The 15,259-nt window shown below is 47.9% G+C and overlaps 1 protein-coding gene across 4 annotated transcripts in view; it reads right to left on the bottom strand.

Annotated features, from left to right (window-relative positions):
* Nucleotides 1-15,259, bottom strand: part of Nos1 (nitric oxide synthase 1 (neuronal)) — a 180,846-nt gene that overhangs the window by 101,121 nt on the left and 64,466 nt on the right. The window lies entirely within an intron of this gene.

Here is a 15,259-nt window from a genome sequence, read left to right as displayed (position 1 = left end):
GAGAGAGAGAGTGCTAGATGCTGTGCTGGGTAAGGGTGGGGAGAAAGAAATAACAAGAATGCATGAAACGCATTTGACAGAATCATCCTTCCTGAAGGGTAATATGTAGTTTAATTGTGGTCTCATGCACTGCAGGAGTTAATATCTACTGATATCATCACTTCCAGAATTCTGAGAATTCAGGGTGATTGCAGAAAAAATACACTTGATACGGTTAGCCTCCAGCTTTGTCACTGCCTGGCCATTTGATGGCCACTTTGTTACTGCAAGCCATGTAACAATTTGACTCTCAATTTTCTTTCGTGAAGTTAAAAAAGGCAGTAAGAACCAGTTCCAAAGGGTTTTGTGAAAGTTTCAGAAGATGGGCACTGTACGCTGTAAAAGTCAGCGGTCATGGGAATGTTGAGTATTTTTTGTTGGGGGGGATCGGGAGGAGCGTCCTCCAAATTGCAGCTCACTGTTAACTGGAGACCCCATCAAGTTTCTTTCCTCATGCCTCATATCCGGGGGTACTGCCTGGGCTAGGCGTGATCAATCCAGAAGACAGCAAAAGGTGTTCAGGGAAGGAGTCGGGGAAGGCAAAAGAGGTAATAGTGGCTGATTTAAGGAGCAGTGACAGTATCAAATCCCTTAGCTTGAAAATTCTCTGCCAATAGATCTCAGCATCCACATAGGCCCAAGTAAGTTACAAATGAATTTAAGCAAAGGGAGAAGATGTTAAGTGGAAAATATGAACTACAATGGTAGAAATAACTCCACATATGTCAGATGCACCAAGAATAACACTAAATGTAATTGGGTCAAGTTTAAGTAAAAGATCATGACTCTCAAATTGAATAAGATGATTTGCCATTTGCCCTATATTACCATGGATGTGGGAAAAAAGTCCAAGAATAGGAGGGAAATAGTTCACCAAGGGAGGTATAGATCTAGTACACATTTTTCTGGTCATTGGGCTCTAAGGACTACAGGTTTGCTTTCACTGGGACAATATAATAATGTTTAAATTCTCTGTTTAGCATTTAGTAAGCACACAGTAAATGTCTTCTGAGTAAATGACAATCATTTCACAGAAATATCAAATGAAATATTTATTAATTAGGTTAAAATATGTGAAATGAGTAGTTTTGAAAATGAAATTCATCAATTTCATATATGGTTCAACCTAATATTTTGAACCTTTTGTATATAGACTATTAAATGATCTCATTTAATTCTTGTAAAAATTCTATGAAAGATTCATTCCTGTTATTATTTCTGTTATTTAGATATTAAAACAAAACTCAAAGACATTAGTGAACTCATGGAAACTCATACAGCTAGTGTCACCTGAGGGGATTCAAACCAAGTTTTCTTGAAAGTAAAGTCTTTGCTTTTGTCACTTTCCGAATACCACTGTATTTCTAGATTTGAACTCATTTGGCCTGATTACAGTTGGTGACCTATAATTTTAGTAGCCGCAAGTTGAAAGGGACTCTAGGCATTTTGTATTCCAAGAGCTTTTCTACTGTATTCATAATACAGGGTCTGTGGATATCCTACAGGGTCCAGGAAGCCCTGAGAATCCTGGAATCATGCATACAACTTCTGTGACTGTGTGCATACATGCACTGATGCAGGAAAAATCTCCATAGCATTAATATGATTTTCCAAGCTCTCCATGACCCATTAAGGAAGCAGAAAGCACTGGATTGATCCTACAGTTTGCACATGAGGAGTTTGAGATTGATAGTTGGGGACGGGCTGCCTGAGGGTCTTAGAGTCAGCGTTAACATCCAGCTTGGGATCCTCCAGCTCAGTTTTCATGCTCATTTTCCTGCTTCCCCACAAAATTAGGAAATTTGCGCAGAGTCCTATATTTGACAGCAATGCTAATCTCAGAATGTGGCCGTACGCTTCTGAGTAGATGTCCAGTCTGCCTAGTCGTTTTCTCAATTATTCAAAATAAGCCCTAGCAGTTAAGCATTGTCTCGCCTTCCTCCCTGGTGAGCCACCCCCAAATATTACCTGCCTCTCCACAATCAAGCATGGAGTGTCCGAAGAAATCACTACAGGTGCTGGGAGGCAGCAAAGCTAATGGATTCTACTCACTTGTCAAGATAAATGCTTAAAAGATCAGTTTCACAATAGAGATGAGAAGCTGATTGCACTCTTTTTTGTGGAACTGGGGATTAAAACCCAGGGTCTTCACACTGAGCTACATCCCATGTCTTTTCAAACTTTTCATTTTGAGAACAGGGACTCGCTAAGTTGCTAAGTTGCCCAGGCTGGGCTTGAACCTGTGATCCTCCTGCCTCAGCCTTCTAGAGTGCTTGGATTGCAGGCATGTACCGCCATGCCTAGATATTATTCAGTTTTACTGAGTAATTACTTTGGTGCCAAAAAATCTGGCCATGCTATCGCGCTGTTAGGTTGCACACTCCCTGAAGACAGAGAAGTTTCTTGGGCTTCCCACTGATCCCAGTGCATAGCACAGGGCTTGGCACATTATAAGTGCTCAATAAATCAGCCTGCATCTCCTGGCCTATAGCTACTGGATGAAGTAGCCCATGTGAGTAGTGAGGGGGAGCAGTGGGGACTATGGAGAACTGGGAAGCCCTTGTCCCAGGGAGATGGCATTTCCAGCTCGTAATGGTCACGCAGAAAGGAGAGGCTGACATTTCACTTCCTGCTGAGCAGCTTCAGGGAAGGGATGAAAGAACCCATTATGCATGCCGAAAGGGGTGATCGAGACTACACATCTGGGTTATGAAACATGGATTCAGAATGAGAAGAGCCCTACAGGACAGGTTTTTGTGGAGTTTGGACATGGTCTGGTGCCTTGATACCCAAAGTACGGTCCAGGGGCCAGCATCCCCTGAAAGCAGAAATGCAGAACCTCCAGCCCCACTGCATTTTAAGATTTCTAGGTGATCTAGGAGCCTGAGGCAGGAGGACTGTAAATTCGAGCTCAGTGCAGACAATTTGGCGACTTGGCAAGACCCTGTCTCAGTAAAAAATTAAATGAAGGCTGGGGATTTAGTGCAGTGCAAAGGCCCTGTGTTCAGCCCCCAGTACCACTAAAAAAATGATCAGGTAATTCACGTGTACATGATACTTTGAGAAACTCTGGTCCATTCTGCCTCTGAATAACTGTGATTTCTGGTGCAACTCCCAACCCGTCAAACGGAATCCTTCGATCTAGCAAGCACGATAATGTTAGGTTGGACCGTACAAAACCACCTTCATTCCACTGTCTCACAACCTACAAACATGGCCATTTCAAATGAAATTTCAATTCCAACTCAATCTATACACAAAATGTTCTGCACAGAGATGCTTCAGATCAAAGATAGGATACGCTTCAAAAAGGCCGTGGCCAGAGACTAAAAATAATAGCCATCACTCAGGCCTACAGGTGAGTCTCATTTGGATAACACTATTGAAGAAAGAATCCCCTCCCAACTGGTTAGCGTAAGACCGGAAGTTTCACAAAGATGTAATTTTCTGGCTTTCTTGGAACAGTGACAGATGTGTCTACTCTGCGCCTGGGCACCATCGAACAGCTGGAGAGGCGGCGGTGCCCCACCGGACGGGGTGCAAGCTCCCTCTGCGCTCCTGGGCCACTGTCCATGCGTATCTGAGGACAGGACACCTGAGGGACAGGGAGTCTCACAGGGAAACAGGGACGGTCCCCTTTGGAGCTTCTCGCTGAAGGGCCGAGCAGTGCTTGATGATGGTGCGCTGTGTAGTGGCTTCCATCCCAGCTGGTGCCCTGTAGCTGAGCTCTGGCCTGACCTCCTTGCCCCAGGGGAAAATCTGCTGAGATCCGTGGAGTGTTTCACCCAAGAGTCCCCTTAAGTTCCCATCTGCTGCTTCTGTCACCTTGGGGTGTGCACCAAAACCCTTCCACAAGGATGCTTTTTTCTCCAAATGCCCCCCTATCTCTTTTTCTCTCTCTGGATTGAACCCAGGACATTTGCACTGGGATGCACTCCTAGGCTTTTTTTTTTTTTTTTTTTTGAGACAGGATCTTGCTAAATTGCTAACTAACCTAGGCAGGGGTCAAACTTGCAGTCCTCCTGTCTCAGCCTCCCAGAGTGCTGGGATTACAGACACGCACTACCACCTGCCTCTGCAGCTTTTTCTTTTGATGTGAAACCCATCTTGGAGCGATGAGCTGCGGAATGCAATCCAACCTCTGTCCTCCACCCAGAAGGAGCACACAATCCCCTGTCCCGAATGTTTTCCTTAGTCACCCACCTCTGGGTGATCTGACCTGGCTCAGTCTTTAACCCCTCCTGTACTGTGCACCTGCTGAGCGCCGAGGAGACTCTCCCCCTGTCCCATCCAGCCCTGCTCAGCACTCTGCAGACTGCTAACATCACGGAGGATGGGTGCAGCTTGAAGGGAGACGGTGTGGTTAAGATCACAGGCACTGGGCTCACACCCTAATCCTGCCATTTGCTGGCCAAGACACTGGACAAGGTTTTCAGCATCTCTGTGCCTCTGTGTCTTCATCTGGAAAATGGAGAATAACACTATCTCCTACTACTAGGGGATACTAGAGTACCTATGAGAGTGCTTGTGAGGGTTACGTGAGCCCCTGTCATGTTTAGGAAGCCAGTCTTGCCTCTTTCTTGTCTCTGTGCCACATCTGCATCTTGCCTGCACAATTATGGAGTTAATGTTGTTCCTTAAAAGTGACTCCCTTTTTACCTTACGTACTAGCACCTCATCCTTATGTATGTGTGTGTGTGTGCTATGGGTTGTGCCTAGATGTCCCCCTAAAGCCTCATGTGGTCATAGGTGGAGCTTTTTCAGAAGAGACTGGATCTAGCGTGTGTGACTGTGGAATTGATTCATGGTGCAATGCTAGGTTCAAGGGCACTAGGATTAAGAGTGTGAGTGCTACTCACCCTGAGTAGTCTGGAGAAGATAAAAGGGGCAGAAAGATGCTGTTAAGGTCTCTTGTTGCTTTTGCTATTTTATGGGCAACAGGAACTGTTCTCTGCGATGCCGCTCTGCCAAGCCACCCTGCCTTGGAGCCAGCCGATTATGGGCTGGAACCTCTACAAACTGTGAGCTTCATAAACCTTTCCTCCTTTCACTTTGGGTGTCGGGTATTTTGTCTCAGCAATGACAGAAAAGTAACTAAGACAGATGCCTTGTTCTTATCACGCAAAATCACCTAACAAAGTCAGACAGAGTTACATTGTGCAAAACAACCAACCAGCAAGCTTTGGAAGTGTCGAGCGCAGGAGAGAGAGACACACCGTCATCCACCACAGGGGACATAGGAGGAACAAGTGCTAAGAGCAACAGTGGATCCCGGATAGGCTCCTGCATCAGAAAAAGGGTATTAATGGGAAAATGGTGCCGTTCAAATGGGGTCTGAAGGTGAATTACTATATTATATTTGTTGAGTTCCTTCTCTGATCATGATACCATGGTTAGGTACGGTATTAACATTAGGTGGCACTAGGGTACGGTACACAGAAATTTCTTGTACTATTTTGCTACTTTTTCATAAATCTAAAATTGCTTTCAAATTGAAGCTGGTTTTTGTTTTGGTGGTATTGGGGAAGGAACCCAGGGCCTTGCATATACTAGGCAAGGACTCTACCATGAGCTTCCTTCCCAGCCCTGTTTTATTTTGAGATACGGTTTCATTAAGTTGCCTAGACTGACTTGAATTTGCAATCTTCCTGCCTCTGCCTCCCGAGAGATTGGCATTACAGGTGTGCACCACCATAGTCAGCTATAAATAAAAGACTTTTAAAAATGGCTATTGGTTAAATGCCACCCCCCCTCTTTAGTCCTTGGCAAGCTTTCATTCTTTATGAGTTTACCTATTCTGGGTATTTCCTCTAAACAGAATCCTGTAATAGGTGGCCCTCCATGTCAGTCTTCTTTCCCTCAGCAGTACATCTTCTAGGTTCATCTGTATAGTAGTGTGGATTAGGGCTCGATTCCTTTTCATGGCTGAGTCATATTCCATTATATGGATAGACTCCATTTTGTTCACCCATTCACCAGTGGTGGTCATCTGGGTCATTTCCACCTTTTGGCTACTGTGGGTAATGCCGCAGTGAACGTAGGTGTATAAGTTTTCGTTTGAACACCTGTTTGCAATTAGTGGGTTCAGAGTTTCCTGCTGTGGTGATCAAAATGTCTTGGAACTAGATAGATAGAGAAAAGGGTTGCACAGCAGGTAAATGCATTACATGTCACTTTAAAACGGTTAACTTTATATTATGTGAATTTTACCTTAATAAAACACAACAGGAAAATAGGTATCACCAGCACAGCATCAAACATATTTTGTAAACCTGTGCTTATGCAGCGCTGGCCACGGCAAGTGGGTGAGAATGTGGGCTGACGTCATGATCCTTGCCAAAGACATAGCCTTCCCGCTTCCACTCCAGAGTTCTCTGCATAGCACCAGGAGGCTTCCATGGGAAGGGTTCTGCCAGGATAATCTATAACTCTCTATGAAGGTCTGTACGAACATCTCCTGACCATTGCTTTGAAGTCTGAGAAGTCTTCTTGCTTTGGTAAGATTCACACACCTGCCTGGCATGGCCCAGCCAGCCATCACCGTGGGACAGTGACCGGGAACAACACCGAGGGAGCCTTCAGCAGTTACTCAGCACACCAAAGCTATTACAACAGGTTATTCAACAAACCTTGCCTCCTCGAGAAGCTGAGTACTTTATTTCCCCAGGGCTCCACCTTACAACCTGCTGGCTAGGTTGCAGTTCCCTGAGGTGGATCACTTGATTTTGTGACACCCATTTCTTCGAGGTCCCTGGGGATGCGGGTTGGTGTTCCAAGTGAAAGCAAATGCCCGATTTCTTTTGAGGATCTCCTGAGGTCCCTGCGGAAAATTAGAGGACTTCAGGATGTCCTGGGTAGGGAAAGCATCTGAGGGCACGGAGCTGGTAAATTGTGGTTGTCAATGCTGTAACCCTGACTGTCAATGATTTCTTTCTCTTTTTCCTGTCCTTGCCATCAGTAGGACCCTTGCTTCTGGCTGCCGATTGGGTTTTGTCCTTTGGCAGGTACAGATGCAGATGAGATGGCACGGATGAGAAAGGGGGAGGAGAAGAGGCCAGGGTACTTCTTCCTCTGCCTCTCCCGGTCTTAGGGCTGTGGTCCAGCAGAGCCTGCATTCCTCCCCAGAACAGCTTTTGCCAGGCCCCTCAATCTGCCCCCAACGCCACGCTCCAAAGCAGCACTGGTGCTTCCCCTGCTCCTCCAGGCTGTGGCAACTGCTCCTCACTTCTTGTTCCTGGCGACTTCACCCTCCCTTGGTGGTGATTTAAACTGTGCTCATTAGGTTTTTTCATTTCTCTTGGAAATCCCAGCTACAGTGTCTCTGTTTCCTGTTGGGACCCCCAACTGACAAATCTTCACCTCTGTTGCCCCTTGGGTCTGAGGATAAGGAAATCCAGAGACAATTCTGATGGTTAAGCGTGTGGTGAGTCTAAGCAAAAGTATCTTAAATCACCACCCTCATCCTTACCGAATAACTTATGAGCACCCAACGTATACCAGGCATGTAATAGTCCAGGGTGCCCGGTGGAGTGGGATTATCCTTGTTTCTAGGAGGGGATGAGGTTTAGAAAGAGACTGAATCACTTACTCAAGGTTACAGGGTGAATAAGTAGCAGTGGTTGGATTCGAACCCAGCCTGGATTGGCTCCTGAATCTTTCCTGCTGCCCAGTACTGGACACCCAGAGGTATCTAAAGTGCCAAGAGCTAATATTACAGCACCGTGTGCTGTAGAAGTGAGAGCCCTGGGCCAGGGAGAGGGCTGGCTGACCCTGAGGACGGGAGCTGCTGTTCTGAACAGGTTTGCCGGGCATCAAAGCGTCGGCTGCCAGGGCTACAGCAGCAGCCAGGCCGGGAGAGGGCAGCTTGCGAACGATTCCTGGGAGGAACTTCATGCTCTTGTCTCAATTCCTCAAGAGGCCCTGAGCCTGCTCTACCGCTGACAGCAGAACTGTCGCCTGCTCCTCCTCAGTGCCCCTGATGTGACGAGCACCGCCAGCGAGAGCTGGATGGGGATGCTAAACAGCCGTAAATGACATTGTCACCAGCCTTCATAAAGCACAGTGACTCACAGCCCTAATTAAAATGCTGAGGGAAAATGTAAAGAAAGGCTGGCATGGAAAACACTGACATTCTGCTAAACTACAGATTGTTTCTTCCAGGAAAGGGGTGGCAGAGAGAGAGAGAGACAGAGGGAGAGGGAGAGGGACAAAATGAATGCGTGCTCACAAGTGTGTGTACTTATGCATGTGTGTATGGGTAGGGAAGGCTGAATATTATTCCCCTAAGAAACTCGGAAAATTGAGTCCAGAGGAAAATTTAACTAAAACTACTCCTGCCTCCAACTTTTTATTAAAAATATTTTTATTTAAACACAGAACATTTAAAAGCATAGTACAAAAACACCCTTAAACTTCCAAGTAGCTCCAACAACTATTAGTATTTATATATTTGCCTATCATTTATCTGTCTAGTCATGTATCTGTCATCTATTTATATATTCATCTGTCATCTATCTGTGTGTCCATCTGTCTGATTGTCTGTCTTTACAATGAACTACTTTAAAATAAATCAAGGACACCATGGTGCTTTAGTCCAACATTCTTAAGCATGGGTATCTTAGGAACAAAGGCTGTATCCCCAAAACACCATAACACCATTATCATACTTTAGAAAAGTAACTATACTTATAAAATCTCACCCAATACTCAGTGAAGGGTGTTTCTTTAAACAATGACAATCTAAGTAGGAAATCGAATCCCTGCTGCTTGAGAGAGGAGCAGACAGCTTGCCTCCTAGCGACAGGCAGTCGGGGTCTGGAGCAAGAAGATTTTTGGCTTCATTTTTGCCTGGTTCCTGTCATCCAAGTCTCAAGACAAAGTGTACAATGCTTGACTTAGAGTGCAATTTTGAATCAGCTGAGAAATTCAGTCTCCCTACATCAAACTGTATTTAGCAACAAAATCTCCACATTTCCTCTGATGTCCTCACCTGCTTTAATGGAACAAAGTGGCTTCCCGTGACCTCTTGCTGTTTCTGAAATCCAAACGCACCCCCAAAAGCCAATAAGATAACACTCTCCTAAGAGGATTCAGAAAGAAATAGACTTTCCAAAGGTGAGTCCTGAGGCACGCACCTCAAGAAATGCAAGGCATCAAAGGCAGCCAGACAAGAAACATTTCTCTACGCAGGAGCTTTGCATGTTTGTTAAAAGGAGAACCAAAATCAATAAAAATCTGTGGTCAAGAAACTCAGCCCATCCCATTAATTCATACGATGCATTGCTAGAAATATAAGGATCTCTTCTCTGTGACTATATCGTATTAGGGGAGAAATGACAACTGGAAGCATTACCAGCGAAGACTTTTTTTTCCTGTGCTGCAGGTGGAACTCAGGGCCTCTCATGAGCTAGGCAAGTGTTCTAGCACTGAGTTACATCCCTAGCTTTTTTATTTTTATTTTTATTTTGAGACAGGGTCTCACTAAGTTGCCCAAGCTGAACTTGAGCTTTCCATTCTCCTGCCTCAGCCTTCCCGTTAGCTAGGACTACAGGTGTACACCAGGATGCCCAGTTCCAGCTAAGATTTAATGAACAAGCATTTAAATCCTATTACCTGAATAACATCTGTTATAATAACTGAATACTCCATTCATTATCTGGATACTGGTACATGAACATAATTGGTCTTCATTTTCCTTACTGAATATTTCAGAGCTCAGCTACAGCTTCAAAAGTCGGAGGAAAAACTACGCCTAAAATATGTCAGCTGTTACGGAGTACTATTCTGATTGATCCCCATAGGATGTATTTTCATGCTTAAAATTCCTGGAGTGAAATACAGTCCCGGGTGACCTATGTGGCTGTTTTAATGACTAAGAGGGATGGACTGCCCACATAATTTGCCTCACTGCATTCTAGTTACTAGCAAGTTGATGCCTTTTTGACCGGCACTGTGAGCTACTTGAAGGTCCTTCCCCTTCTTTGTGCTGCAGCTTCTTTGGGGTCTGGTCCGGAGCAGGGAGCTCAGGGATTGCTCCTTAAATGAATAAGCAGCTGATCTGACTCCTGTTTATGACAAGAGATCAGAATTCTTTAGCTGAGAAATGACGGCTGCTCCTTGGTACTATCTGAAGTTGAAAAGCTTTTGGAATTCACAAGGTCCCCTTAATTTCCATAGATTCCAGAAAGGCCCACTTTTTAAATTCCCATGGTAGCAATTTAGCTGTCAGGTTCTGGATAAGAAGAGATGCCTGTGTATTATTTAATCCTGGGCAAATGTTCCTGGCAGAAGCTGAGACGCCCCCAGGGCACCTCTGAAAACCTGGAAAACCTCTTTTAGGTGCTCATTAGTCCTAAACTGCTGAAGCTTCGTGGGTGGCCGATACTACAGGATCGCTGTTCCCAGGAACCCGCAGATGAGAAGAGGTGACGTTATAGTAAGGAACACGACACATAAACGAGGGCTAGGGGGAAAGGACGTAGTCCCTGGGCCTGAAATGGGACCCTCATCCCCTTGCGAAGACCTTCTGTGTCTCCACCTGAACCCTCTTCGGAAGGCAACTGATGCGCTGTGATATGGTGACTGCCTCCGGTGAGGGGCAGAACATAGATCAGAAAGGTTTTTCACAGTAGTTAGTCTGGGAGTTGTAACTAAAATGCCTCCCAGGGCCAGGGAGGTGACAGAAAGGATAGTTAATGGTGCAGATGTGACCTAGAGGCAAAAAACGAAACAAAGACAAAACAAAAAAACAACAAACCAAGCCAGAATGAAACAAAAAAACCCAACCCTGCTCCACCCATGCCCCTGAAAAAGCCCAAACCAATACAAAACAAACTCTGCGCCTATCTAACTGTACATCCCTGCAGGGCTCCGATTAGAGATGCCTTTGAATCTCAACCTATCACCTCATTTCCCAGATGGGAAAAGTGAGGCTGGACTACAGGAAGGGGTTTGGTCTACACCAACTGGCCAATTAAAGGATTTTTTTTTTTGCATTGCTTTTCTTTGTTTGGAGCATTGTATGGGCCGGATGTCCCTTTGCCAGAGTCACCAACACACTATCCCGGTAATCCTCCTAAGAGTCCCATGCAGTAGTTATAATCTCCATTGCCTGGATGACGTGCCAAAGGGGTAGAGAGATGAACTCACCCTGAGACTCACGGAGACCATGATGTCCAAGCCCAACCGTGAATGCTTCCCAGGATGACATCCTCTTCTGATTTTAATGCGATGTTCTGCCTTTCAACCTAGCTGCCATGGGCTGAGCATGGCCCTGGGGACCGCATCTCTGAGAGAATGGCACAAGCCAGGCTACCGGCTCCCCTGAGCCCCACAGCACGCTGCTGCTCTCAAGGCCAGCAACAGCAAGCCAGCTCTTCCTCTCCCACAGAAATGTCGTGCCTGCTACAGGGCTTCTCTGGTGCTCCGACTTAATCAGACTGCAGCTTTATCAGAGTGGGACTCACACCACACTGACCCAGTCCCCTGCCCCTGGACCTGCCACTTAACACTCACCCTGGTTGATGTTTGCTGCGGAACCATCATGATAACTACACTCATCCCGGGTCAATCGTTACCAAATACAATTATGCCAAGATCCATGCCTGCCGCACCCTGTTAATGATGCTCATATTGGGGACTTACGGACGTTTTCTGTTGATACATCATTTTTGTTGAATAGATTTAAGTGGGCTCAATATTCCAGCATGGCAGGGAGCTACTCACAACTTTCCTTCCCTGGGAACGGGAGTGTGAGCAATGACATACACAGCACTTGCAAAAGCCAGGCAGAGGCTGAGCAGGCTGCAGAAATGAGCTTCAACCAAGGGCTCTGGTTAAACAGGGGTTATTAGCTCCTGCAATTACTTGATTTCTGAAGTTATACCTGATAGGTCACTTTTACAAGGAGTTTTCTCTCTAAAGGGTTAACGAGTGGAGCTAATGTCCAACATTAGCTGAACAAGGAGGGCTGAATCTAGCAAGGTCAAGTTGGGAGGGACAATTTAGTCATTTGCCAACTTCTAATGACAATCCGAGATGCAATTAAAATTTCCTTTCAGTCCTGAATCTCTGGAGCTTCTTTATTCTCAAGCAAACAGGAAACTACCATCAGTGAGCCCCGGACAGAGTCAAAACATGGAGGATCTAGTCCCGCTTCTGCTGTTGTTTGCTGTGACTTTCATCAAATCACAGCCTCTGCTGGGCCCCAGTTTTCTTATCTGAAGGACGAGGATGATGGGTAAGAACTGAAGGCATTAGGACAGCCGGGAGTAGTTTTGTTAAAAATACAGATACTCTGGGTCTCTCCCCGGGGATGCTGATTCTGCAGGCAGAGGATGGGGTCTGGTGTCTCTCTTTCTAACTTGCACCTTGGTAGATTCTGATGCCGACGACCTGCTGGACTGATGCTTGGCATTTACCAGATCAGATGGTGTCTAAATGCTATTGTGTATTTGACGAGGGAAAGGATCACATCTGTAGCCTTCGCAACATCAGGGTTGCTAACCACACAACCACACACCAGTCTGTGATGTGGAGCCTGCCTCTTTGTGCAAACAGCCCAGATGATAATTGGCCCTGAAATGCCAAATTCAACTTCTGCACATTCCAGTTTCCAACAGGAAGAGCCCCAGTTCTAAGGAGCACAGATTGTTCCCTGTGGCTCTTAACCACATTCCAAGACTCACCCAGCCCTGTTCAGACCTACAGAACCTGAGTGACAGGCAAGGCACCCAGCTGGGTCATAAGACATCCCAAACTACACACCTGAGAAGGCAGCACAACCAAGTTTGTTCATGCTCCTGATACCCGGGTGAACTGATTCCCAAGGGTTCTGGGAAATCAGTACCCTACCAGCAGGGAATTTCTGAACAACGGTCTGCAAGGTACCTTGGACAGCACCTAGTGGCACAGAGACCCCCTCCCTCCCACCCTGCTGGGGAGGAGCATCCAGCCACTCCTCCACTGCCAGGCACTCAGCCTTCCCCAGGTGTCCTTCCCAATGGAAGGCAGAGCTTTTGGGGCTGACTTTGGCCACTTGGGGAACATGAAGAGGCTGGTATGGAAGCCGTGTCCACAGTATTGGAGGCTTCCCACTAGGGTTCCCTTTCTTCCTGGCAATCACCAGTCTTGGCTTAGAACTACTGTTTCCAGAGCTTTTATAGACATTATCACAAAATCCTCACTTGTGAGAGTTACCCTTTTCATTTTACAGGTAATAGAACTGAAGCTCAGGGAGGTTAAGGGACTACCTAAGGGTCATAGCACCATGGAGGAAACTAAATTTGGTCTCAGAGGTCTTCAGCAGGTCTTTCTACTGTGCTGCTTGGTCTTTCCCTGCATGGTCTGGGACTTTTGCCCCCCTCCCAACTTCTGGAGATGCAGTCAAGGCAGCTCAGGCTGAAAAGATACATCAGGGAACAAGGCTGTGAGTGCTAAAGCAGAGGCATGTGTCAGACTGCTTATGCATGCACAATACTCCAGGTGATGAAGCTCAAAACCAGAGGTGAGGTCTCCAGTAATGTCACTTACCAGCTAGGTGACTACGGGCAGGCGGCTCAGAGACCCAGAATCTGGGCCATGAGAAAGGGACTGGTCCGTGGAGGTAGGGCAGGGTGCCTCCCTTCTAGGACCCACTAAGTCTTCTCAGACCTGTCTGCTCAGACACCTGAGGGCAAAAAATGGGTCTGACCCCCCTATCCCTGCTTCTGGCACAGACCCAAGGTTAGAATTAAACAAATAAACAAACACCAAAATCCAGACCAAAAATCCAGTGGTGGAAAACTGATTCCCCAAGGAGCTGCGCCACTGTTTTCTGGTGTCTTTCCACTGCGGATGTGGATGTATTGCTCCTGAGCCCCGTGAGAGAAGAAAGGGAAAGCGGGGAGTTTTCTTACCTTCCTCTCGGGGGAGAGGCGTGGGACAGAACAGAGAGCCGTTTGTTCTGGGCTGTCAGGGGCCCCACGCACCGCCCTGGGCACACTAGCCTGGCTACAGGCCCCCTCCCCCGGGGCGCCCTTGGGACCACTCCCATAACCCTTCACCCCTTCTGTGGTGGCTGCTAGTGCGTCTCCTCAGGCCTGAGCTCTGGGTTTGAGCAGCACAGGGGGAGAAGAGGAGGGCTCACCTGCCAGAAAGAACCTGATGCGGGGGAGGCCTGTATCAGCGAGGAAGTGGGCTTGGCATTTCTTACCCTCAGGGGCAACCCGGATTCCACTAGAACCCTGAGACGTGCGAGTCCCCAGATCCAACCCTGGGGGTTACAGTAAAACCTCAGCCACATTTCCGGGTTATCCAACGCTTGTTCTGGGCTGCTTATTTACACTTAGGGCGTTTTAAAAGCCCCCCCCCCATGGTAGTCTCAAGAGAAAGGTATCGTTTCCTCATTTTATATAGGAGAATCCTAAGACTTAGAGAGAAGAGGCTTACCCACGGTTGCACCGCAAAGAAAAGGTATCTCTAGGTCTGGAACCCACGGGAGCCACTGGAAAGGTTCCAGCCCCTCTAGTATGCCTCCTCGCGCGCACCTCACCTCTCTGGGGGCCCGCCACAGACAGAGCGATCCCTGGGACGCTGAGAGCTGCGGCACTGCTGCCACTGTGCCCTGGAGGTGGGCGCGAGGGTCTTACACACTGTCCTTCGCAGTCCCAGGAGCCCTTTCGGGACCCTCCCACCCGAGGACCCTCGAGGGGCCCCGGAAGTTGGAGCCCGCGGGGACCTTGTTCCGAGCTGCCCCGGCCACCTGGAAACAAACCCAAAGCGCGCGGTGCGTTGCCGGGCCTGATCCGCGGCGGAGCGCGCCCCTCGCCGGCTCTGGGGACGCGCCGGGAGCCCTAGAAGCTCCTTGACTGGAGCGACACAACTTTCCCGGGTTCTGGGAGTCGGCGCTCTTACACCCGATCCCTCGCGGGCAGAAGTAAGAGGTGCGGGCCGCCCCGCCAGGATCGCGGGAGCGCCAGGCGGCTGCTGGCAAAGTTAGAAGCCAGGCAGGCGCCGCGATCCCCGCGGTCCCCGCGATCCCCGAGCGCGGAGCCCTCCCGGCCGTCGGCCCCCAGCCGCGGCAGATTGCGGGTGCCAGAGGCCGCCATTACCGCGGGTCGCCAGGGAGACGCGGTCGGAGAGCCGGGCCGAGAGGGGGAAGGCGAAAGTTAGCACGGGCAGGTGCAGCGATCCCGCGCGCCCGCGTCCCCAGCGCGCGGTGCCCCGCGGGCCGCCATTACCG

Source organism: Chinchilla lanigera, unplaced genomic scaffold (genome assembly GCF_000276665.1).
Source record: "Chinchilla lanigera isolate Chin_1 unplaced genomic scaffold, ChiLan1.0 scaffold00054, whole genome shotgun sequence".
Taxonomy (NCBI): Eukaryota; Metazoa; Chordata; class Mammalia; order Rodentia; family Chinchillidae; genus Chinchilla; species Chinchilla lanigera.
The sequence above is the reverse complement of the archived record's forward strand: the minus strand, read 5'-3'. Positions and strand labels throughout refer to the sequence as shown.